Raw genomic sequence first — 26,115 nt, 5'->3', positions numbered from 1 at the left:
TGCAGGGTAACCACTGAGTTAGAGAAGAATAAAAGATTAGGATGGATAAAGCCCCTTTCTTAACCTGCCCGAGGAAAAATGAGACCCTTTGGAAGAGACTGGCACATGTCTGGATGCCATTTCTGACCTTCTGGGTATGGCAAACATCTCTGAAGGAAAATGTTGTGAACTCACTCAGAGTAAGCAAAGCAACATCCAGAGGATAAGTGGTCAGTGTGATGAGTAATTTCAGAATGGTGGTAAAGTTATTGGTTTAGAAGCCAGTAATTTCAAGTTGTACACAATATCTATATACTGGAGAAAATGTTGTTCTCTATTTCCCAAAATAATATTTTGCCATATGGGGTTAGGTTGGTTGTTATAGTCCTAAATCTTTGTGAATGTAGTTGTGATTTCTGTTTAATAAAACTCCACAGGTGATCTCTTTTTATCGGCCTATCATCTGCAATTAAGGCATTTAATATTCAAAGTCTTTGATGTCATGTCATCTTTGAAACATAAATAAGAAGTTTGTCTCCATCCTAAAAATTAAGATAAATTACTTGGAAGGGTACTCAAAGATACTTTTGAAAACCTTTTGGATATTATAATAGCTACCAAAAAAAAAAAAAAAAAAAAAAAAAAGAAAAAAAGAAAAAAGAAAGCAACAATAATATTAAAAAAGAAACCTTGGAAAAAGCTTAGAACAGTCTTATAGGAAGCATGTAATAGGGCTTGCATCTCACCAGAGAGACCTGGACACGTTCAGTTTTACTACTGTTCACTGTTGCATTGTTGTTGGTTTTTTTTGGTCTAGATGATTTGTTTATAGTAAGGATCTCAAAGCACTGAATTTAATTTCCAGTCACCCTCCCTGTTGCTATCAGATAGAAAAGCAGGTCCTGGCAACCCATGAAGCCATGCTGAGAGCCTGATCACTGTGATATGGAGGATACCTCATGTTACATGTCGTTCTCTACCCCGGTATTTAATAAGAAAATCAGTGGGGGACAGCAGCTATCTAACAGGGCATCAGCCCCATTTGCTGTGCTTGGATGAAGCTTGCAGTGGGATGTCTGCAAGAAAGGGACCCTTTATGTGCAAGATCAGGCAGAGCAGGAGGTGCACAGCGCATTTATCCTGCTCCCTTGGGGAGCAGTGCATTGGGGAATGCCCTCCTCAACCCTTTTTCTCTTCTTGCCTGTACTGGTGGAGTAAGTCTTGCCTAGATCAAACTGGAAGTCCCTATCAGCAGACCTGCGACTCCAGACCTCAGTCTACTTCCTAATCTTACTGCTTAGCCACACGATTATCCTTCACTCACACTCAATGGATCTGCAGTTTTTTTCTGCCATCACTCTCCCCTTCAAACTTGTCAGAAATCTCTCACTCTTTCTCCTGGCTCAAGGCCCACTTCCACTCTCTTTATCCCTCTGCTGGTATCCCTGGATCTCAGCCAGCTTAGATCCAAACTCTCCTTCTGTCTGCTTATAATTAGAATGTGCACACATTGAAGTTTGTTTTATTCCCAAGGTTTTATTGGTGAGTTCGGGGGAGCAGCAAGCATGTAGGAGGGGGATCACACAAATCCTGTTATTTGTAGGTTCAGAGTGGTGCATGGGAGGAAGATACAAAGCTCCCATTAGTCATTAATAAGACTTTAGGGCAGTTTCATAGGCAAAGCCTGGAAAATCTCTTCCCGGCTGTCTGCTCTACTGATATATAGGTCTTCATTTGTCCAACAGCTCCATACGTGGTCAAACTGTGTGAGCATCCCAGTATGTGAAGCTACCACCTCACCTCCTCTTCCTCCAGTAGACAAGGAAGATGCTAGACTTTTATTTCTGTTTTGGATCATGCAGAATTCATCCAGGGTGATGTACAGGGGCCATCATCATTATTTATTATGAGAGCAGCAACATTTGTGTTAAGGCTTTTCTTGCACTCTGAAACAGGACAGTGCTCTGAACAGACCTACTTCCAATCCTGATTACGGGTTTCTGGTTAACCCTATCAATCGTTTAATTTCCCGATGAGTGAACTGCTTCCTGTATTTAAGCGCAAAAAAGCCAATATCCAGGACTTCTCTTATGGAGATCTATACTCTTTTGAAGGCTTTAATGTGCTTAGCTATCTTTTTACATGACTGCATTCCTCTGCTCTGAACACAAGCCAGCATGATTGATTTGAGTATTAATTAGCATTATTAATCACAGAAGACTAAAGAGTGATCTTGCTGAAGTTCATAGAATAGCTCTGAACAGTAAATACACAAGGAAAAGCAGGTCAAGTGCCAAAGAGATGACTAGACCCTGCCCTGAAGTGATTGTATTCCAAAGGCACAAGTGAAAGAAAACAAAGCCAGACAAGACAGAACATATGCAGAGTGGGAAGTGGGTATTCAGGCTTGAATGTTTCTTGAAATAGGTGGGGTCTCAATAGCAGCTTGCTAAAAAACAGTGTGGGAGCTGAGCTCATGGCAGTGTTCTTTTTGGCAGTCCATGAGGTGGGGTTATGAAATCCTGCCAAGATGGGTGGATGGAGGAGGCAGAAATATTGGTGACTGATGCTTCGGCAAGATACTCGCCCAATGGCAGATATTCCATTTTCTCTAATCTCACTTTGACACCTGTTTCTTCCTAGACTGAATTAATCAGCACTTGTCAGATTAGGTAAAGCTGCCCACTTAGCTACAAGTCTGGTTTTAATATGGCAGCTTCACCAGCTCTTCCCTGCCAGTTGTTTTGAGGCGGTTTCGTGGGGCTGTAAATGATTGGATGAGCTTGTACCTCAACATTTGCAGCCATTTCTGTCTGGAATGATGGCCTGTGGGGGCACTTGGGCAGCTGAAGGAAGTGCCTGGTGGAAATCACTACCAGTGACGGAGACTGTTCTGCTGCAAGTGTGTGTTTCACATTAAGCACCAGATGACTTTTCCATCTTTTTTAGTAGCTCCTCTAAAGTGGAGATTAAAATCCCAAACACACAACTCCAGATCTCCATCCCAATAGACCCACCAAGTTAAAGAAACCCATCCAGCTCAAAAAAGGCATCGTGTACCGTAGAAAACTATGTGTGGGTGGCAGTTGAGCTTACTAGCGTCTGTTCCATTTGTTTAAACAATTGCTGCATGGCTGGTTTTGAATTTACAAGTATTTAGGAAGTTTTGAGATTCCCAGACTGTAAACGTTGGTATCTATTCCACTTTCTCCAGACTTGAGCTAAGCCGCCATTTCAGAGTGCACCTAATGATTCAGGTGAAGGAAATGGTTTCTACTGTTGTTCTTTTACTCTTTTGCTGGTTTTTCTGTGAGATGAAGAATCTTTTAGACATGGAGCCTCTCATGCTATGCTTCATCCACTTGAACCTTTCCTTCCCAGACTTAAAGCACGTAAGAAAAAAAACAGATGTCTTGGGGGAAAAAAAAGAAAAAGTCCCCCAAACCCTAGCTTTACATGCACTTGGATCTTTCATTTTATAAAAACAGTCAAGCCACAACCACAAGATTTCACAGATAAGAGAAAAAATGTGGATTGTACTTAATTCAATATTATAAAGAAATGCTCTTACGGGGAGACTGCAAGCTGAGCCAAAGCCAGACCAAGGCTGCTGACTGATCTGAAAAATGTGAATATTATTCACACTGGGACACCACATCTCATAATGCTCCATGTGTGCTATAGTATATAATTATGAAATGTTTGCATTAAGTAACTTGGGTGCCTAAATACAGATGTTCCTTATTGACATTAATTGGACTTGACATATCTTTGGCCTGCTTTATAACAGTCACCAAAGCATGCATTTCCACTTTACCGTACATATTCTAAAGGAGTTCTGTTCCATATCGAGCTTATTAACAGAGAAAAACATTAGTGCCTTAGCTATCTGTCATATATTTCAGGTAAAAATGCAATTGGTTTGCATTAAAGAGTGTAGTTGCAGGGAACTCACCACAAACATTAATTTCTGTTCTTCTTTTCTTTTATTTACAATGAAGTCTATCCCAAAGACATAGATTCTTTTTTCTTTCAAAAACTGTCAATACACAATGGTGTCATTTTCTCTTTGCTCCTTACTACCATCACTCAGATGTCATATTTCTGATGAAAAAAAGAAGGAAAGAAGGAAAGAAGAAAGAAGAAAGTAAGGAGAAATTGTACTTTATCTCCAATATAAAAATATAAATGACTTTTTCACTTGATAGTTTAACTGTTCCACATTACTCTGCAGCATGTCTTGTTCCATCAGCTAGAAAGAAAAGCTAAATATTAAAGAAAAACACAGATATTCATAAATATGAATTTCACCTGGCAGGTTCTGAACAATTTCTCCACGTGAGAACTGAAGAAGACCTGGAGGTCCTTGGAGATAAGTTTTTTAATATCTCATGCAGCTGGGATCCAGAGATCAGATTCTTCAGGATAGAGAATCAGGTATTGAACACCAGATTTTAAATAAGCTTCCTTGGAAATGAAGGATAGGCTTGGTTTTTGACATTGTCATCCTAATCTGCAAGGTTCAGGCGGGCTATTGACGAGTGGACATTCATGCTTTTAAATGAATAGAGAGATGAAAAGGCATTTGAAGTTTGAACTGGAATTCAGACATGAAAATTTATTCTCCTGATGTTTCAGGAGAAACTTCTTAAATATTTTGTTCCAGGCAGTTCAAGGATCAGGATAACTGCCTTGCTTAAAAGAGACTTATGTAAAATCCTAGTTAAAAACTTAGAAGAATGGAAATGAGAGTACACAGACAAGGGAACCTGTGATTTCATTTCAATGGATTTCTTCTTTTAAAAGAGATGGACATCTTGCCTTTCTTGAACCAACCACTGAAATATTTATGTTTTCTGAGCCAAATTCAACTTTCCCAAAGCACATAAATGCCTTCTTCAGAGACAAATACCTGCTCTTTCCCTTAAGACTGAAGGGGAACTTATTACATCCAAGAAAAAAAACAGTTAAAGATGATTCAGAGCTATTGTATAGACCAAGACTTCCTACCTTAGTTAAAGAATAAACTTGCCACTATTCATTTTAAAACCACTTGAGAAAAAATGTCAGAAAAAACAGTGCATCTTTTATGCTGCCTCTGCCAGATAACCCAATTCCAAGAATCTCCTGGTTGGAATATGTCTTTCAGTTTCCTCATAACAATGGAAGAAAGACAAGCATGAGATGAAAAAGGAGCTTCCCAAATATTTGTGAACAGTTAATCACAGAGGGAAAAGTCCTGTGGCAAATTTTCTACAGCACAAGTCACACGTATTTCAAGACTAAGCATATCTGATCATACCCAAAGCAGGAAGATTACTGTTTATAATGTTACTGTGAGCTGGGAAATATATAGTCTTCAGAAACAGCTAGAAATGGACGATAGAGAGTATTAGCATGTTCCGCACTATGTACTAAGACCAGTAGATTGTTTTCAAAGTAAGAAAGATCAAAATGGCTTAATATAAGTGTATTCAATTTAAGATATTAGAAAGGCCAAGTCAATTTAAAATGCAGAAAAATAAGCTGAACAAATATATGCATTTGAAGCTGGATGAGTTAACACCAAAGAATTTTCAGTTTCTTGTGTTCAACTGCTGAGATGTTGCTTGTAGCTGAGCATGACACAAGTAGTAAAACATTTCTTTTCTTTTCTGTAGGCCATGCCAAATGGACAATAAATACCTGACAAAATAATCTAGAGGTCATCAGAGGTCATTGCAGGATGTTTTTGTCCAGGCTTGCACATTATAATGCACTGGTGATCTGCTGGGGTCTGTCGTATGAATTTCAAATACCAAACTTTTTATTGTTGGCTTATTTTTCAGTTACAGAATCCATAACTAGAAATACATTAAATATTTAAATCATTCTTCACCTCTCTTGTTCCCAGCCAACTACTGAATGACTATCTATCTGTCTGTCTATCTATCTATCTATCTATCTATCTATCTATCTATCTATCTATCTACCTATCTACTTATAAGATGGTAACTCCTAGCAAAGCAAATTAACGTTATCCTTTTGAATGTCCTCAGATGGAATGTAAAAGAAATGCAGTTAAAACTTAGATCTGAGAGAAACAGCTGGTATCTAAGTCACAACAGTAATGTAACTGTGCTGCTGCAGTGAATGATCCTGTTCATCTTATACCTACTGTGGATTCAAACTAGACATTTTTATACAAGCCTATGAAGAAACAGAGATTCTTTAAATCTACGATGAGCCAGCAGCACATAGGAAAGCAATTTGATTCCATTATGCTGGATTGAAGTACACTCTAATTTACTTCTAACACTAGCATACCTTGTATTTAAAAATAGTCAAACAAAGGGATTAGGAAGCAAAATGCCATCTTTGCTTTCCAGTTCATTTATTCTTTCAAAGTACACACTGATACAACTCGCTCTCAGTTTTGCATAGATTCTGGGAAAACACCAGCAAATTTGGGTAGAGCAGGCAAATTGCCTAGAATTCCTTCCAAATTTGGAGAATGGGCTTAAAAGTGTTTAAGTAATGAATCACCTCAAATTCTCCTTAATGGCCCGGGCAGCAGTACTTTAAGCCAAAATGCAAGGTTCACCTCTCTGTGAGAGGCACAGACTTGCAACTCAGAGATGCCAAGAATAAGGAAAATAATACATGTGAATTATAGCAAGATAAACTGGACCCATGGCTTTAAGAATGGAAACATATTGTAATTAAAAGATCAAAGGCAATTCAGATAAATCAACTCTGCTTCAAGGGGTAATGCTAGGAACACACTTCCCACTTCCATGATATCATGTAGTCTTCTTGAACATGCCCATCCTAAGCTGTCAGCACCCTGCAGGACGTTATGTGTCGGCTTCCATAACACGTGATTGGGTAACAGGGTGCAGAAGAAAGGATATTTCCTGCATTTAATTTAGTTCTGGCACTTAATGGTATTTTGGTATTGTCAGTGGATTTTTTTCTGTTAGCCGTATCTCTCACTGAGCACCTCAGGCAACAAATACCTACAGGTGGACAGGTGGGGATTTGTCAGAAGGTAACAAAACACAGATAGCAAATTATAGTATCTAAGCCATGGAAGTCAATTTATGACAGCATGTACCCAGGAGTATTTGTACCAGTAGGTGTGCTGCTCACTGTGTATTCCTTATGTTTTGATGAGAAAGATGGGCGTAAATATAGAAAGTGTCTATACAGCTAATGAAACTACATAGCCTTCAGATGGTGCCATTGTGCTTCCCGTGATCTCCTGTTTCAAAAGCTGATGTCCCAGGTAAACCTGTATCCCTGATTAATGTGTCACATCAGACTTATACACCAGCTACAGATCAGCTGGGATATGCAGATTGTTTTTTGAAAACATGCTTAGTATGAGCCTTCATGCTCAGAGTCAGGAAGGATGGGCAGTGTTTGATTTTTGGAAGATTTTGGTATAACTCGTTCTAAAATGCACTAAGAAGTGACTGTTGTCTGTTTGTTTTCGTGAGACAGTCTCTGGGTGTATGTGGGAACCTCTCCACAATTACAGCTGTAATGGAATAGCCTACTTTTGTTCCTACTTAAACTGGGGTTGAAGGGACTTTAGGTTAGGTTAGGTAGCAAGTTGAGCTGGTGCTAAAATGGCACAGGTTTTGCAAAGCATGTTTCAATTCCATACTCTGTTGAAACTTTGCTTTCAAAGCTGCCTGTATTTTGCATGTATTCTTATCACTCTGTCACTGCTCTCAATATTGAATGCTTTTTCCTTCCCAGGACTTCTCAGGCACTCAAGAAATGACAGCAGCACTAAGAAAAGACCATTTCTGTTTTAGAGAGGCTTATGCAGTGGAAGTAGGGTCACTCACAGCTTGTCTGTATTTTGCTGGACAAGCCTGGTAAGACCATATTTCCTGAAGAGATGAATCAGTGCAGCTTTGCAGCATTATAAATGAGGTCATGGCAGTCACCCAGAAGCTGCAATAATCTTGGGTTCTGAAATAGGGTTTCTCATGCTCAGGAAATAGAAGAGGCAACCCACAAAGGTGTCTGTAGACAGAGTCTCTACAGGACACCAGCTGGCGCACGACTTGAGCAAATTATTCATTTTTGGGGGCTGCTGTGAGTGATTTACTGCAAACTAACAAGATCCTGGAGCTCATAATCACAACTGAAGACAGGGGTACTTTGCACAAGTAGTTGCTGTAGCAGGATTTTTGCAAACCCAATAGAGGCCTTCATTAGGAGAGATAAGGTATGATGCAGTCTCTACTGCTTGCTGTTACAGAGCTGCCTGCTGTGCTTCACTTTGCCACTGGTTGCCCACTCACGCCCATGCGGGTGGCTGAAAAGGTTCTTACAACTGTTCATACAGCAGAGTCTTATGCTTTGATCCTGGAATAAGACAGTTCCCATCAGTTCTACAGCCATTCTTCCATCAGTGCAGAAATGGAAAGCAAGGTTGAAGCAAGAAAAGAATAGGAGGAAAAAAGAGGATTGACGCAAGAAAAGTTTATTTTGTTAGTTGGAAGGAAAAGTCTGGTAGGCAGCAATTTAAAGAATATTGAAGGGACTCAGTGACTAACTCTTCCTGAATTTTGAAAAAGGAGTCCTTTGCTGAAGAAGGCAAAAGGCAATGGACTTCTCAGTTTTACCTGCAGAAATGAGCTGTGTTTGAAAGGAATGCAGGCCTCTGCCTTGTTCTATGCAGTAGCCACGAAAAGATCCTGGGGAAGGCTGATGCAGAGGTGGAAGGGAATGAATATTATTATTTTTCTACATTTTGACCCCATTAAACATTCCAGGCACAGGTCAAGTGCAGCAGTTTATCTTCACCCCAGGGAGGAGTCTGATCTGCTGTCTTTGATCTATCCTGCAGTGATGAGCCTGATAATGTTTCCATCTGAGAACACTAAAGTAAGTCAATAAATAGCAAAGCAAAAAATTTCACCTCTGTCATAAACCAGGATGGGAGAAGGGGAGGAAACCTTGAAGTCCCTATTGCTTTTTTTCCTTTCCCTTAAGAAGCAGTGATAGGGGCATTAAATATGATTTCCACTTAAAATTTTCAACCCAAATTCTCTATCTTTTAAGCATCATTATGCTTGATCAAAGGGTGTCCAAATAAATACCATTAGTCAAGAGATCTTCATTCCTAAATGTCTCCTTGAACTTTTTTGCTGTTTGCTGAAGTTTTAAACTCCCAAGCCAGGGTCTGCATGTCAAACTACAGAGTGACAAATGAAATTAAGAGTAAAAGGCTGTCTACAGAATGTATTCCTTATTTCAGTCTCAATTATAAACCACTGGCAATTCTACTTAATCCCTGAAGAAAATGGATGCTTCTCCTTGGCTGAGGCAGTCAGACAGTGGCTCCAAGAGCCATGTCTGCTGTCTGGTTGCCCCCATGCCAGAACAGACATTTGGGCCAGATCTTCTCACTTGGGATGGCTCTGCTCGGCTGAGGCATTGGACGTGGCCAAGAGTCAGCTCTTGAATACATAGTTTAGCCCTTACTGTAACACAGAGATACACAGCTCCCAGGGAACGGGGATCAGATACTTAAAAACATAAACAAGGTATTTTATCACAAGGAAATAAAAACAAATTTAAAGATACTAGCCCTTGTTAAATGCATCATCAGTTCAGACAGAATATTCAGAAATAAAAACAAAAGTAAAATAGAGTTTTGTCCTCCCTCCTAAAGAAAAATTCTCTACTTGTGACTACTTAAAATTGCTAAATTATCTGGAGCAATTTGTGATAAATTTTATTGAAGACATTTTCCAGCCTCTGGATGTTTTCAGGACCATACCTATTTCTTTGATCTATCTGTCTATCTATCTATCTCTCAACTCCCAGTCCAGGATGAAAGATGAACAGTTTTCACCAGGCAGAAAGTCTCACAGAATGGGTTTAGAATAGTTTCATTTCTTAAATTCCTCTTTTTGACAATTCTACAGTAATAGATTTAATTCAGCGAGGATTTGCAGTAATCCATATCATGGGAGCAGCAGCCTGGTGCCTGAGTTACATGTTAGAGAGTACAGGGAGAAGACTGCAGTGCCTCACACAAAATACAATACACTGAAAGGGATGTGACTGATGAAGACAAGTGTCCAAAACACATTCAGATCCCGTGAAACAGCATTTCCATATGAGCAAACAGTGTCTATCCCCACACAATACCTCAACAACCCAGATCTCCACAAACTTCCACTCCTCCCATCCATCTTCACTGTGAAACATGAGCTTAGCACCTGAGCTGTGCTCCTTCACTATGAGCAAGTCAGGAGATAACACCGTATGCAGTTCCTTGCAGTGGTCAGTGGAAAGCAGGCAGGATTTAAATCCTGCTCAGGAGGAGTTTTGTGTGAAAACAAGACAGGCATGGACTCTTCTCTATCAGGACACTATGATCATCAGCCTCATGGCCTTTTTGAATTCATCTACCTTTAGTTGCCTACAGCATGTGAGCACAACTTGGGCAGGAGCTACTCATTAATATTTTAGATCTCATTGTAGGAGTAAGCTGCCTTGTCTGGATTTTGAAGCTGTGGTAGTGGAATGTCTTAAGATACTTTGTGATGCCTAATTTCCTCTTGGCATCCAATCATCTCCAAAAAGCAGACGAGGCAGAAAAATACAAGACATTCAAGAATGAAATCACAGACAGCAATTTTACAACAGAAGCAAGAGTCGCTTGCTTCCATCTAGTAAAAGTTTGCTGTTATTAAATTACTCCTGCATAAAAATCTGAGCTCATTATCTGTGAGAGTGAGAACCCAAGAAAGAAAAAATTGAAATAAATCTGGGGCACATACAAAGACTTTGATCCTGATGCCGCTACACAAATCTCCAGCAATGGGCTCTCTCTAGGAAGACAAATGGAGACTTACATCTCTACATTTATGCAAGATGCTTCAAAGTGGAACAATATCAACTTCCCATTACACCATTTCTTTCTCACAAAGCTCTTAAAACTTGTTTTTCCCTCTTTCTCCTGAAGTTCTGAACCTTGTGGAAAGGAAGTCTGGACATTATTACTATAAGTGTCTCCCTCAGGACTCAGACTTACAAGCATTCTCTGATCCCGTGTAAACAGGATAACGTGTTGGACTGTTTGTTTATGCTGCACTGTTATTCACCCTTTGACATAAACCAGTTTCAAATGAATTTCTTTGCCCTCTCTCTGTCTGGGAATCAAACACGACCTGCAGTTTCCCCTGCATAGTTAGATAACAGTAATAACAGAATACTGGCCAGTAGCTGAATAGTTGAGCCAAGACCATGGTCTTGATGAGGCAACAAGGACTGCCAGTATGTGCAACTGCTGCCACAGATGGTGAACCTCATGGTGTCCTCAGGGTAGAGATAGGAATCACATCCATTTATCTCCAGCCAAAAGGGTTAGAGCAGTGGCTAAAATTCACTGATGCTTCAAATAGCTGTGTCCTGAGCAATTAGGATCCGGTACTGTTCCTTCATCCTCTGCTGATGCTGACTGCTTTTTCCTACAATTTCCTTCTTCTGTTGCTACGATGTAAGACAGCTCCTACTGAAAGTATGGCAGTTTGCTGGAAAAAGCAGAAATATGAGGCCCTTCTGAGTCAGCAAAGGCAACTCAGTTGTAAAAACAATATAGAGCAGTGACAGCTTGCTTACAAGAGTGTTCCCACCTTACTTCTGGCAGAGCTACGCTGACATAAGAAACCGTGAGAATTTGGAAGAAGGGAAAAACTATGCAAATACTACCAAGTGGTAACTAATTCTTGTTTTGGGAATATGTCGGGTGTCTGGTCCTGAAACTGGGATTCACAAAGGAGAGAGGGGGCAGAAAACACCTACATGTCTAAAGAAGCTGACAAGTACTCATTGAGTTTCTCAGAGACACCTGAGGAATTTGGATCTGTAACTCACATGGATTTAAACATGAATCCAAATGCACATAAAATACCTTCACAACTTCATCTGACTGAAATTTGGAGAAAATAGATGAATAATTTACTTATATTTGTGTTTTGCTCAAGATCACAGGATAAAATGGTAGAATGAATCGTAGAATCATAAAATCATTGAATTGTTAATGTTGAAAAAGCCCACTAAGATAATCTAGTCCAACTGTTAACGCATCCCCACCATACCCACTATCCATGTCCTCCTGTGCCACATCTCCACTGTTCTTGAGCACTTCCAGGGATGGTGACTCCACCACAACCCTGGGCAACTCTGATTCTTGGTAACTTTTTTTTTTCTCTGAAGGAAAGTAGTGGACAGCTTAAAAATACGTCAGTAAAGCAAAGTTCCCAAAGACATTAACCTTTTTTTTGGGCACTGAGTGTTTGCAGGTATCTGACAAACAGCCTTAGCCTTTCCTTTGGCAATTAAAAAAAAAAGGCAATAAAACTCTCATTGGACAATTGGTTGATGGGACTCAGAGCTCTTGCATTTATGCAAGACAAAGCTTAGGGAAAAGAGAGAGATGATTTGTTCCCAAATAATTCAGTATTGCTACTGCAGCAGGTGGGATGGGAATGGTCTCACAAGAAAGGTGGAAACTCCTCAGCAGGTCTAAGTAATAGAGACTTTGATAAGGCTGATCTAAACACAAGGCTTATCCTTCATCTGTTGAAAATATCAACTGTATCCTAATATTATCAATCAGAAAAAAGCCAACAACAATAAAACAGATTATCATCATCATTCGGGCTCCCTCTGAAAAGAGAACAACACTTGATGGATTTCCCCACCAGCAGTTCAGAACTTCCTGCTGAACACTTGGGCTTAGGTTAGAAAATAAAATCAGCAAGGTAAATTTTCTTCTCACTATAAATGGGCCCTCCTGGCTTCCACCAGAAACAGCAAGACTACTCTGTGATATCTTAATCTTTTAGGTATGTTATGGAGAAGTCGATGGCTATTAATTCTGTTTGTTCATATAGCCTTTCCTGCATGTGCTTCTGTAAACATATTCAGAGCTTGTAAAATGTTAATTAGGAATAAAATAAAATAAATAAGGCAATAATCTAAACCTTCCGGTCTCTTTTGGCCCAGAGTACGTGCTTGCTGTTAACTATTTCCAGGCTATTCACAAACAAGTGAAAATTTACCAGAACAAGCGTCTTTATTCAAGCCTTTTTTTACGATGCAATGAAAAGTGAAACACAGCCCCATAAATCATATAATTAACACAAGCTTGGTGCATGGCGTGTGAAATTAACCCAAGGAATAAACAAGTGGCTGGGTTAATCCCAGTGAAACTCCTGTTGCTCTGAGGAGCACTGGATTTGCAGGCACTGGGACACTGCATCTCCTGTGCCGGGGCAGGGTGGTGACTGTCATTCCTTCTGCAACAGCACTGCTACAGCAGCACCAGGTGAGCCCCAAGACCTGGAGGGCTTCAAGTTATCTGTGGATACCTGTGTCAGGATGTGGAGAGAGAAGATGAAGAGAGACAAGGATCATAGAATGATAGTATTGCTATGGTTGGAAAACACCTCTGAGATCATCTAGTCCAACCATCAACCCATCACCACCATGCCCCCTAACCATATCCCTCAGTGCCACAAGGTGAATGGACAGTCATGGATGAGCACTGTGCAGAAATCCATCTGGAATGATTTTTGTCCTGCAGAGTTCATGGTAGAAATAGAACCAGAAGATAGTATGCAGGAGGAGAAAGAGAATAAGGGGGAGATGGAGTGGCTTACTGAATGCCCTTTTTGAAACCAAGACCTGGACTTGGGCTTGTGAAGACCTCTCTGGTGGTCTGAGCTCACCAAACTGCTTTGTAGTACCCCTATGGAGGGCACAAATCCTTCACAAAAAGGATAGCTATGGTCTTGCATACACACACAGTGTGAAGAGAGCTTCCCACCATGAGAGCATCTGTTGCTTCTGAACAAAAGTTAAAAAATGGTTATAACTACACTGTCAGTAACCCATGATTGAAAACAAGGAAATCCAAGTTAAGTTCAACACGTATTTTATCAAAAGGTGTTCTTTTTTTGTGAATTGAGATGCAATTTCCAGAACAACTGGTGGAGTTAATTAAAACACCTACCTATGGTAAAGATTTATCAAATGTTTGGACAGACTGGGATGGTGACGGTTTGGCTGAAGATTAGCAGTTTGCTTTTAAAATAGACCATATTAGTCAGTCAGAAGTAGTAAACAGCTGGTCTTTAATTTACCTGGCATTAATTGGGTTATGAAGGGGGACTTCTGACTAAAAAACAGGTTTCTGATTGTCAAATGCAAAGCCAAGGAGGCTGAATTGCCTCCTTTCCTTAGCGTGACTCTCTGTCTGCAAGGGTGCAGCAAGCTCTGTAGTCCACGGTTCCTCTGGTCAAACCACAGTAGCAGAAGCAGAGAAGCAATGAAGCAGCACAGGGGAAGGCTTATTTTCTCATTACTCACTCTGCTCTTTCTTTGTGAACAAACTGCAAAACAAGCAAGTATTCACCAAAGATGACCAAACAGTTGTGATGAAACATTTAATACAAAGTAGTTGTTAGAAGTAAGTGAGAAAGAGAAGAGAAACCACACATGTATACATAAAATCAATTTCTAGGGTGAGTCAAGAAATTCAAGAAGCCAAGGTTTTTATCTTGATACAGTTATGTGTTTGTTCCTTGGTTCAGATCCTTATATGATTAAGCTGGGGGGGGGGGGAAGGGGGGAGAGGGAAGGTTTTACAAAGTCCAAAGGGGTGGTGAGGAAAAGCTAGGATCCTGGATTGCATGATTTCTATCCTGTATAATCAAGTCATTAAAGCTACTTGTAACCAGCATCCCTCCTTGTCTTCCCATGTGGGGTGCAAAACAAGCAGGCATTCAGAGCATGTTCACACAATGAGCATGCTAAAGGAGCAGCCCTTCTGGAAAGCACTCTCTGTGTTTCTGTTCAACTCAGTGTCCTCGTCACAACATCTACATCTTCCTTCGCATCTTTTTTTTTGTTGTTGTTTGACTTCAGCAGCCTGCTAACAGCTTATCTTCAACAGCTTTCTAAAAACAGACCAAAGGGGATGTCACAGGCTGAAGGCAGCAGTCATCACTTCATCTCTGACTGCCTGTTCAACCTCGTCCATCTCAAGGGTGGTGGCCAGAAGCCTGGGTGTGTTCTGGGAATCATATCAGGTGGCACAAGAAAATAAAAGAGATTTTTCTGGACAATAGGAAGGCATCTGTAAAACGAGAAGTGCTCTCTCTACTCACACACTGCGTAGCTTCTCCACAGCACCTACTTGGAGCTGTGGGCAGAAGGTAGATGTCAACTGTTGAGAGCCATAAGGTGATTGCTCTTTCCTTCCTAAATCTATATTTTAGAAGTCTTCTGGGAAGGGCTGATAATCAGGAACAATACAGTGGGAGTTTGTGAAAGCAGCTTTCATTGTGTCCGACTGTCAGAATGTCTCAAATCTGAACTGCAAAGCTGTTTAAAATCTAGAGGCAGTTTGGGTTTTTTTTTTTTTTTCCTGATGCATCTCAGTCTCTCCACAGCCCCTTGGAGCTCCTACAGAACAGTATGAGTTCAGAGCACTGCTCATCTACCCATGCTGTCCTGCTGGGACTGCAGCTTGTGTCAAAACGTGCAGAACATTTGGATACTTTAAAAACAAGCACGGCTAAAAATAAAAAAATTAAAATAAATCTCATGCTTGCGTAATATAAGCTACAATAGATCTGATCTCAGTTTTCCAGCTCTTGTAAAATCTGTGTGCACAATTCCAGCTCCTGGAGACCTGTGATGATTTGAGAATCACAGCTAAAAAACAACAATGGCAAAGGTCTCAAAGGGATTTGAAGAAAACCTGAATAATAAACATCCACAATTCAGAGAGCATGGAAAAAGAATGCGTATCTACAGTTTTGGAACTCCCATGTCTGATTTTTGGGACATGAGCTATTTGCTGTTTATCACTCATTATTGGTGTCCCATAATTACTTAAATAGTGCTTATAAAATTCCCTTTCTCCTACTTAATTCTTCATGCAGATCTATGATTCCTGAAAAAACAGAAAAGGCATACAGTTGATTGAGACATATGATTCCTAACTTGTCTCTGAAATGGGGGCAAGGCACGATATTGTAACTTTTAGAAGTACAGCCTGCACTTATTTATAAATTAGAGCTAATTACAGGTAACCTGTCTTTGGCGTCAGTAAAAAGAAAAACACAATTTTCAAATCTTGGCAGATGTTTCAGTGTCTTCCCATTATGATCTCAGTTGGCTTTATCAAGTGATACCACATTATAATTAGCTGAGGTGTATGCTACAATTCAAAGGAGGATGCCCAAGAGCAGAAGCAGAGCTGAAGAAGCCTCAAGCAAAGAAGCTTAGAAATGATACCGTTTCAATTGGGTAATTACTTGTGAAAGAGCTGAGAGAGCTATATTAAAGACAGCATTTCTTAATGGATTGTTCAACACTTGGGGCTCTTGAGTAAGATGTGTGGCATCCCGGGAAAGCTGAGAGCATTGTGCTCTCCTGGATGGAGATTTTTCACTGTATTTAAAATATGCCCCTGCCCATAAACCACACCATCTGGATCTTCCATGAGAAATGCTTGTGTAATTTATTCTTAAATTCTTACAAAGAAAGGGCTTTTGAAATTTTCCTTTTTTGGAAACAAGGTCTACATATAAGAATAAATATTCATACTGTATATTTTAATTGCTTATTGGGTCAGAAATAATCAGCCTCTCTGACAAAACAAAGAGATTTCTGAGGCTACTATTAAGTGCCAAAAATTAAAATTTTACACATCCCACTGCATACTTCTGGCTTTCCAGGAACAACTTGAATTTTGAAAGTTTCACACAAGGTTATTATTATAATAAAACAAAAGCAAAGAGGCAAAACCTCCCAAACAACACTTAAATGGCTAGAATGGACTTGTTTCTCCCATGCAATACCTGTACAAGTCCCGTGTCCACCCAAGCAATATTTGGCACAGGGAACATGTGAACGGTGTGGATGCAGACATGATGGGAAAGCACAAATGCCGAGAGGAGTATTGCCCACTCATCCCTTGCTTTTCACCGCCTCTCAACTGATCCCTTGCACTGATAACAGAAGGTATTGTTGAGCTGCCTCTGAAAAAATATTGCACTTGACTTCCCATGCTGACTTCACAGTGTCCTGCTGACACCCATAGAAAGGAATCTCAGTTCATGACTATGATTCCTCAGTGCTATTGTTAGTGCCATTCTAGTGGTTATGGTAATATTAATTATGATGGTTATAGGAACAGTAATAATAACTAATGACATGTACAGCATAAAGTCTTCATAGGAGAGATGCTCTTAAAGAGGACCTTAACATTTGTTATGTATTTATGCTGTTTTATATTTAAGTCATTATATATTTACATTGCTTTTCTCATTTAAAAGTTATTTGTGTCAAATTGTAAGTTGGTTCCTTTTAATCCAAAAAAAGACAAAATGGGAACCACTTGAGCATCCTCAGCAAGCAAGCTCATCGACGTCTATTTGCCATGTGCAGCACAGTCATTTATTTAGGTATCCTTGTGCCTGGTGGAACATCCTCAGGAAAAGTAGGGCTGGTGTGGCTGCATGAAGCCCATTTGCATGTCAGATGTTGTGCCCAAGATGTGTGCTAGGCTGCAGACCTGTTGCCCCGTGCCATGGCCCTGCTCACCGCGCATGGCACCACTGGCTGTGCTGTAGTCCTTCCCTGCCTCTTGCACATGTACACCAGCTGGGTGCTGTAAATGCTATGGAGACTTTATGAGGGTCAATTAGCACCTTACATGCAACTCTGAACGCCTTAAAGAAAATACAGAGAAAGTGCAAAGCAGTGTCTCTGCACTTTGTGCTCTGCAAAACCTGTGGAAAGAGATCACCAGGGTATTGGTCAGGATGCAATTAGTGTACTCTGAACTGCCCTCTGGAAACATCCCTTTCCCTTCCAGTGTAGGGGCCAGTCTGAGTTAAGTACCTAAAGATAGATGGCACAACTACTCCTCCCACATCTCCTTCAGATTTCAATGCCTCTAAGTCAAAATGTTCCCTGGGAATTAACCTAAACTGAAATGAAATCGTATTGTTTGATGCTATAAAACAAACATGGCAGATCTTTGACAAGACTAGCAATAGGTCAGGCTTTTTTTTTTTTTTTTTTTTGCAGCAAGGGAGTGCTAACATTAGCTTGTCTCCGTAATACACTTCTTTATAAACAGCTACTTTTCCAAGCTGATTGCATTTGAAACGCTGCAAGTTCACTTGACCTCGGTTCTCTTTGGGGTTAAGTACCTCCTTGGGCTAGAGTTTAAGACAGCACTTTGGGAATGTAAAGACTTAGGGTGCCTTTGGCCTTTCTACCAGCTCCATAATCTGCTTACAAGCTCGTCATGAACTTTGACCCTTTGGAAAAACGTTTGCTCCACTTAAATGGGGACGTTCTGGTTCTGTCCTGTGAGAGCTGGAGCACTGAGGAAACGTGCTTGCTTTTAAACTTCAAGGAGAAATGGGAAAGGGGAAAAGGATTTTGCCTTATTGCAGAAGCTCTAGTTCCCCCAATTATATAGCAATTACTGTCTGTGAGCCACAAAAGCCTGTGAACCACTGAAGAGTAGTTCAGTGGTTAGAGTCCAGCAGGGCACAGAGGGCCAGCCTTGATTGTCTGTTGGTAACAAAAGGTTTGTTTCCAGGCCTTGTGCACTCACATTGTGGCTCAAGATAAACCTGCATTTCCTAACAGACTTTACAGTACGTATGCCTCACCCCTTGCTTTTTTACACCTTCTACTGGTGTTTATCTCGTTACTTAACCTTCTCTGGCATTGTACAGGATATGTATGCCAGGTTTCCTAGCTCTGCAATGAGACATTTTTGTGGGAAATGGAAAACTTATCTTTCCTTATATCTGGCCACAAAAGTGGTGTTGGTCATCTATCCTCTCTCTCACATCTGCTCATTTGAACAGTAGCTTATGCCATGGGGTTGGTGAGCAACTGCATTTGGCAGAGGAATGGCTTGCACTGCTGGGCTGGTGCTCAGCTGCTTGCTGAAAGATCCTTCTTGGCACAAGACTTAGAGAAGCAGTCCAAGAGACCAGAGTCACCATTTATTTTCCATGTTGCTAGGGTTTCATATCACATCATCTCAACCAATTTATGGAAATTTATTTTAATTTCTTACCAGTAATAGTAATCCTAAATCTCTGAAGCCACACAGCCTGTACACACATTTTTTCATATCTAAATACCACCAGAATGACAAAACTCAGAGAAATTCCTGAGACAGCTTCCTGCTATGACTATGTTTGAGAACATACATAGGCTGCTTACCTATTTGTTCATTAAGAAAGTTGTGTTTGTTGTCTACTTCATCTGAATTGCCTCTTGTATAAAAGGCATCTCCTTTGCAGCTAGCAGCATGATAGAAGACAGAAAAATATAAAATATTTATATTATCCTGTGGCTTCGAAGCATCTTTCCTATACACATATTCCACAGATGTGCTCAGACAGACAACAGAAGGCCTTTGCCCAGAAGACTTTACAAGCTGAGTTGTCCTGTTCCATTCCTAAAATCCCTCTTGACCTCTGGGCTAAAGAATTTGATACAGATTCTTCTGGGAGATTAAAATTTAGAAACCCACAATCCTGTTGTTACAGCTGGATCTAGATTTATCTATACCTCAGACCACTTTTGTTTTTTGTAGCTTTTGATTTCTTTCCTCTCCATTCTTCATATCCTAGCCAAGGCAGGGCTCTAAGGAGGTAAACACCGACTAAATGGAGCACACCAGATAAAGCAATGAACAAACTACCCAGAGGACCTCCCTACAGTATTCCATGACAATATGTTAATCACTTAAATGTCTTTTAAAGTGGTTTTTCTCACTTATTCCTAAACTAACAAAGATTAGTTTTACGTGTCATTTAAGAAAGCTCCAGATTGTAGCTTCCTTCCATGCTGCATGGTTTCTTGCATTCTTTCATCTACCCTTCCTAAAATCTATGGAAGCTCTTTGATACTGTGAATGCACAGAGTATTCATAGCAGCTTCTAGATTGTCCAAAGTGTTCCACTGACATCTTAGAGTTTGTCATCATCTTCCAGGGCTACAAGGTGGTCTGAATTCTGTGTTTGAGTATGTTATGGTTTGACTACGAACCTGTCAAGAAGACAGAACAATCAGTATTTGAAACCAAAACAAAACCACTTACAGATGGTCAAAAATCAGTATTGCTGCTTGAAAAAGTTGTCAATTCCATCAGAAGTTTTGCACCCATCTCTGCTAAACGTATCTGACAAGACAATGTATCAAATAGAATTCATGTATTCCATAAGCTGCTTGTACCTTCCTCTTTTTCAGGAAGTAGCCTCCAGGAGTCTGGGTGGGTCCAGGAAAAAAAAGTAGAGAGAGAAAATTAATTTATTACTCTGTATTAAAAGGTAGTGGGGCAGCTTTATTCTTTTTTCTCCCAAGATGGCAGACATATAATAATGTATAAAAATAATTATTTATTTTTCTAATATGACAGAATAATGTCCTCTCATTGGTATCACAAAAGACAGATATAGTTACACTGCAAGCCTATGCATATCATCTATCTTGTATGGTGGTTGGTGAAGACATTTACTAGGCAAAGTTATTGAGTCTCTGGCCAAACTGAGCCACGGCAACTTTCCACCAGTACCCAAAAGCTAAATATTTCCATCAATTTCTACAAGCAAAAAACAGATTTATTATTTCTTCCTGAAAAACAGATCATTCACATTGTTAAAGCAATGGCAGAAGCATTTTCAGTTGTTAAGTCTTTGCCAGAAGCCTGTGATGGACAGGTCCCAGTAGTGTCTGTGCTTTACTTTGGCTTCATTTGGCTAGCACCACTTCATTTTCATTCATCTTCATTTGGTTTTGGCTAGAGTGCAAAATTCTAGACCTTTTCCAAAGCTCTTGGATGTTACAAAATGCACAGGCATTTTCCTCAAATAGGCTCTTGTACAAGTAAAAAAGTCAGTAAGATTGTAAAAAGTATCCACTAATGTCTTTCCAAGTAAAATCCACACATTATTTTCAATTGCAGTTGTGATCCATCTTCTTTGTTTCCTGCAAACTTTATTGAATAAGCTGCTGTTGAGTGAAACATATATGGGAAACATACACTGAAACCCTTCATACAGCTAGTTGAGTAGAGTTTATGCCTCCCCTAAATTCTCTTTCATTCTTTTGGAATTTATTAGTCTAATTAACTAATTTTTAATTTTAAGATTTATTTTTACATTTTATATTTACTAGTGTTTGGTTAGAAATAACTTTTACCATGAATGAGCAAATTTCAAATCATTTCAAAGCTTACTAGAAGCAAACCATTGGAGAACTATTCCTGCTTATGAGATTTAAACAATTCTGGGAACTGAACACATTTGTAAAAATAAAGTTCTATGAAATGTTAGTTCATGATCACTGTAAAAGACAGATCTAGCAAGGAAATGATATGATATGGACTGCTAAAAGAGAAACAGTTCCCAGGCTTTCCTGGCTCTTTAAAAACAGTCAAGAAGACTTATCTCACTGCTAAAGAAATCTCCCTTACTAGTTTTGAGTGACTATTTTGTAATTTAAGGATTGGGAATCTCATTTTGGCCAGTCAGGCCTACTATTACTGCTATCCTAAGTATTTTGCAGTAGATCAGCTAGGTTTTCCCTTCAATTTCCATCCATTACAATGAAACATGAGGCACCATTAGTATAACCTTTTCTTGCAAAAATCCAGTCCCACACAGGGGCCACATCACATCTAACTGAAATATATAACTGAGGATCGCATTCCCAATGTGACTACAGGACTGTGATGTGTACTTCATGTCAAGTATCTAAGTTACTTATATGGCTTGGAAAATGTCAAATGCTCAATTAATTTTTGCAGATTGTCTAACTGCCCTGTGGTGTAGCATGTTTGGCACCAGATTTGTTGAAGCGACAGGGCTCACGGTACAGGCTTTGTTTCTAAGAGCCAGGAAACAGAATATGGTAGCAACAACAAAAGGTGAAATATCAAAGGTTTTTTAGAGTTAGCAGCTTTAAAGCTTTCTCATAAAGCCGTCCTGTGACCCTCCAGACAAAATGGTGATGTTTCAATCATGTCATTACCTGAGGCAGATTACAATTTTTTTTAATTATTCTTCCCTTCTGCTTTCAAGAGGCTTGTTTTTAAGTGGGAGGAGAGGAGGCTGAATAGTGGAAAGGGTGTGTGCAGCTTTACCATGAAAAGTACATTTCAATACATATAAATACGCCAAAAAGCTTTATATATGTTGCAACATCCCAGATGCTGGTGCTCCTGAAGAGAGCATAAAAGAAGAACAACCCGCAATGAGATAAATATTGCAGTAAATCAGGTTCAGAAAGAGAAGAGCGAAAGCAGACACTGGTTCACTCAAGGCTTGGGAGACAAGAACCAGTGGGGTGGGAATTTGTTTTCCCATTCCATGCTGTCTTGAAGCTGTGAAACTCCTCCTCCCTCAAGTGGCCCCATGGACCACTTAGACAGGGAGTGGAGACAATACTGAATCCTGAGCCTAAGTTTCTCCCACCTGAGGTAAAATTTCACTCAAACAGGAGATGTTGCTTGTCATCACACAGGCTGCCTCTTTGCACAGAAATTCTTATTTAAAATCCTGGAATTTTCTCAGCAGAATCACCCCTGAAATCCCCGAGTCAATGTATCTCTAGCAAGAGGCAGGAAAGATGAATTGTCCCCGGTTTTCCCTGTGATTAGAAAAAATAAATAAGTAATAACAACAATAACATTAATTTATTTCTTTGAGGTCCTGAAAAAAATTTCGTAGGTAAATTACGACAATTTTTTCTTAATATTTCATGCCATTAAGGTTGTTTTTTCCTTATAGAAAGGTTAACAGCCCATGTCATTATTTACACCTTAATGAAACCTTGTGTGCATCCGAGCACACGGTTGATGTCTGACAGGTGTCCACCACGAGGCTGCTGGCAGGACAATGAGAACCTGCTTCTCTTCAGTTTCTTTCTGCTCTTATTGTTTCCAGAATGAGGTGTTCAGAATGCCATTCAGTGGGAGGACACCAGGCACTTTGTTGCTTTACAAACTTATTTAATAATAATAAAAGGAAAAAAGCAGTGAGGCCTTTCGGTTAACATGGTAACACTGCATTTAAATAATCATCATTGTGAGTGATGATGCTATTACGCACCACTCCACAGCTACAAATGCCATCTGTGGTTGGGATATGCTTGGTACAATGACAGGAGGAGGTATTATCTACCTAAAGTACACAGCTATGAGCTTTAATAACTCACAGCTGTTCTTTAAGGTGCAGAAATTACTTTATTCCCAGTTTATTGAAATATAACAGAGGGCTAAATCCTCAAAGGTATTAGCAGTTAAATCACGTTGAACTCAGCTAGAGTCAAGCACTTACTTAGGTATTGGGTGAGCCAAACATCACACAAGCAGTCCATAGAGGAGCAGAAAACCAACCTTTGGCTAGTACTTCAAAAACCACTGCACTGTTTTGGTCTCTCTTGAGCATGCCCTCTGCTTAGCTAGTACTTGGCCATGTTCTTAGGGCTAGCTAACTCCGGAGCTAGCATTCAAGAAGAAAATGCATTGACATTTCTGCACAGAGGGAAATGTCTATTTCAACACATATTTTGGGTCTTGAAACTGGCTTCAATTTGGGCTATCATACCACTGGAAAGCTGTACAGCAGCTGGAAGAAGAATGGTATGAAAAAAAAATACCGGGGTAAAGGTTCTGATTCATGAGCTACGAGAGTAGTAAGTTTAGTTCAGGAGAGTGAGGAGTGAAGGTGAAGGTTATTTGAAGTGGTCAAGATGGTGCAGTCCTGTGCTGATGAACATGTTCTGTGCCCAAAGATGGACCATCACAAGGCTGATCATCAGAGTGGGAATGGATCTGCTAGCCTATCCTCTCCCAGCTGTCAGTGGTGGATCAATAGCAGGGAAGTAAACTAATGGGGGAATGCAAAGAAATCAGTTTGGATGTTGGCCCATTCAATTCTTATGTTATTTCCCCAAAGGAAGACTATGTGTTTTCAAATGTGAAAATGCCCTTAGCTTTAAGTGGATGAGCGAAACTAGCTTTATGTAAAATGCATTGTCCACCTTTGTCTCCTAACAGCTTGCATCAGCCCTTCATGGTCCAGAAAGTAGAGGAGGAGTCAGGATCACAGAAAATCTTCTCAAGATGGTTATGTTTGAAGTTCAGTGGGATTTTTTCTTTCCTTTTTTCTCTTCCCTTTTGGCGTGTGACTTTTTCATGTTGAACTAAGGGGGTCTAATGAATGGAAAACTGAAATCAGAGGATTTTCATTCTTTAAGGAAATTAACCTCGTTTAAAGGAAATGAGTGTTCAGAGGCAGAAAGGAAAGTCATAATTTAAATGATATCAGAAGCTGGTTTTCCTTATGTAACATATTATTAAACAGTGGGGAAAAGCTTTCAGTAGGCAGCCTCAGGGAGCACTCAGCAACTATAAAGAGATTCACATGCATGGCTCTAATATGTTAATAAATTATGCTAATTACAAGCAAGGGATTAGAGAAGGGGAAATCAAGTAATGGAGCAGTAACCGGGCCTCTTTCAACTTAATTTGCAACACTGCCCGTCTAGGCTCCGCATTGAGTTACTGAATTTGTTTTCTGCTTTCAAAGACTCCAAACTCCTCTTTTGTCTGAGCGAATATGGTGGTATCACCTTTGGGAGATAGGGGATAAAAAAATGAAGTGCGAGGAGGACGAAAGCGAGAATGAGCTCTCTCTGTGATGAATTTCTGATGATGGAAGGCTCAGAAGAGAGAGCAGAAATCCTGCTGCTTTTGCACTGTGCCAGCCTGGAAACCTGGTTGAGAAATGCTGTCAAATATTATTTAATGGATCATGTTCCATTTCTTTTCCTTGCAAAGTCTCCATAAGCAGGCACTTAGCAGAGCTACAGGAGGAGAGTGTGTGCCCTCAGCTGCTGGCTCTTACGGTCCTGATAAACTTTTCTCCTGATGACTCACAGAAAGCGATTCCCACATTTAAGTTCTTTTCACTTTACTGCTGCTTTTCTGCAAAATGCAATGTCTCTTTTCTGACTTGGAAATGGAGCCATTCCTTGCCTGGGGGTTCCCTTATCTCACTGGGAGAAACATTTTGATTGACTTCTCTGTGCCTTTTGGATCATTGATCTCAATTTGTTTGATAGATGTCTTCCCCTGCTTTTGGAGTTTTTTTCCTTCTTTTATCCTCCATATGAACATCTCAAGTGGATTGTCAACTCTATTTACCTTTTCCTTTGTGATTTGCTGGAATTTATGACAGGAAGAATTGTGGCAAATTAGTGCAAATAAAAGCAAAGCACAAATGTGTTGCATTTGTACTTTTGCAATTAATCCAGAGTACAGAATCCTATTGTCCACAGTGTTCTGGCTTGAGCCACGTGTCCTTCAGGGAAGGGTAGAGGTCAGAAGGGGAAAAAGCTGCATCTGGTAAGGGAGGATGACATAGATACAGAGACGGGGAAAGTTTCTTCTCCTTCAGCAAGGAAAGCCTTGCAGTGAAAAGCACTACCCAACAGCTCAGCTATCTCACTGGGAAAGACTAATGGAAATAGACACAAATGAACATTCACAAGCCTCAATTTTCTCATTAAAAAAATCTCGAGTTAAAAAATTGCCCAACCCAAGTGTGTTTAGTATCTCTAATAAGACGCTGCTTTTTACCCTCAGGAAAAGGACAAGTATTCATTTTCATAAATTCCTTTAAATAGTTTTTTCCTCCTTTTTTTCCTCTTTTTTTCTTTTGCTTTTTCTCTCCTTCTCTCTTTTTTTCCCCTCCATCAGCAAGGGGGGTGGTGAAAGAAAACAGAGACAAGCCAGATGCCTTTCAGTGCTTTGATCAGTTCCTCTGCAGACAGCCAGGCTGCCTCCTAGCACCTCTTTAACTACAGCTTGCCAGTAAGAAAATGAGCTGTTTTAACTCTGCAATTACAGTGCCTGCTGAATGCCTGTCATCACAGCAATAGGAACCTGATCTGAACTGTATATCCACTGGAGAGAGAATTACAGCAACCAGGGCAGAAAGTTAAATACCCCCTGTGGCGGTGAGACTCATATAAACGAAAAAGCCCACATCCCAGGCCTCCTCT

Source organism: Tetrao urogallus (assembly GCF_951394365.1).
Source record: "Tetrao urogallus genome assembly, chromosome: 14".
NCBI classification, from domain to species: domain Eukaryota; kingdom Metazoa; phylum Chordata; class Aves; order Galliformes; family Phasianidae; genus Tetrao; species Tetrao urogallus.
This window is presented reverse-complemented; position numbering follows the sequence as displayed.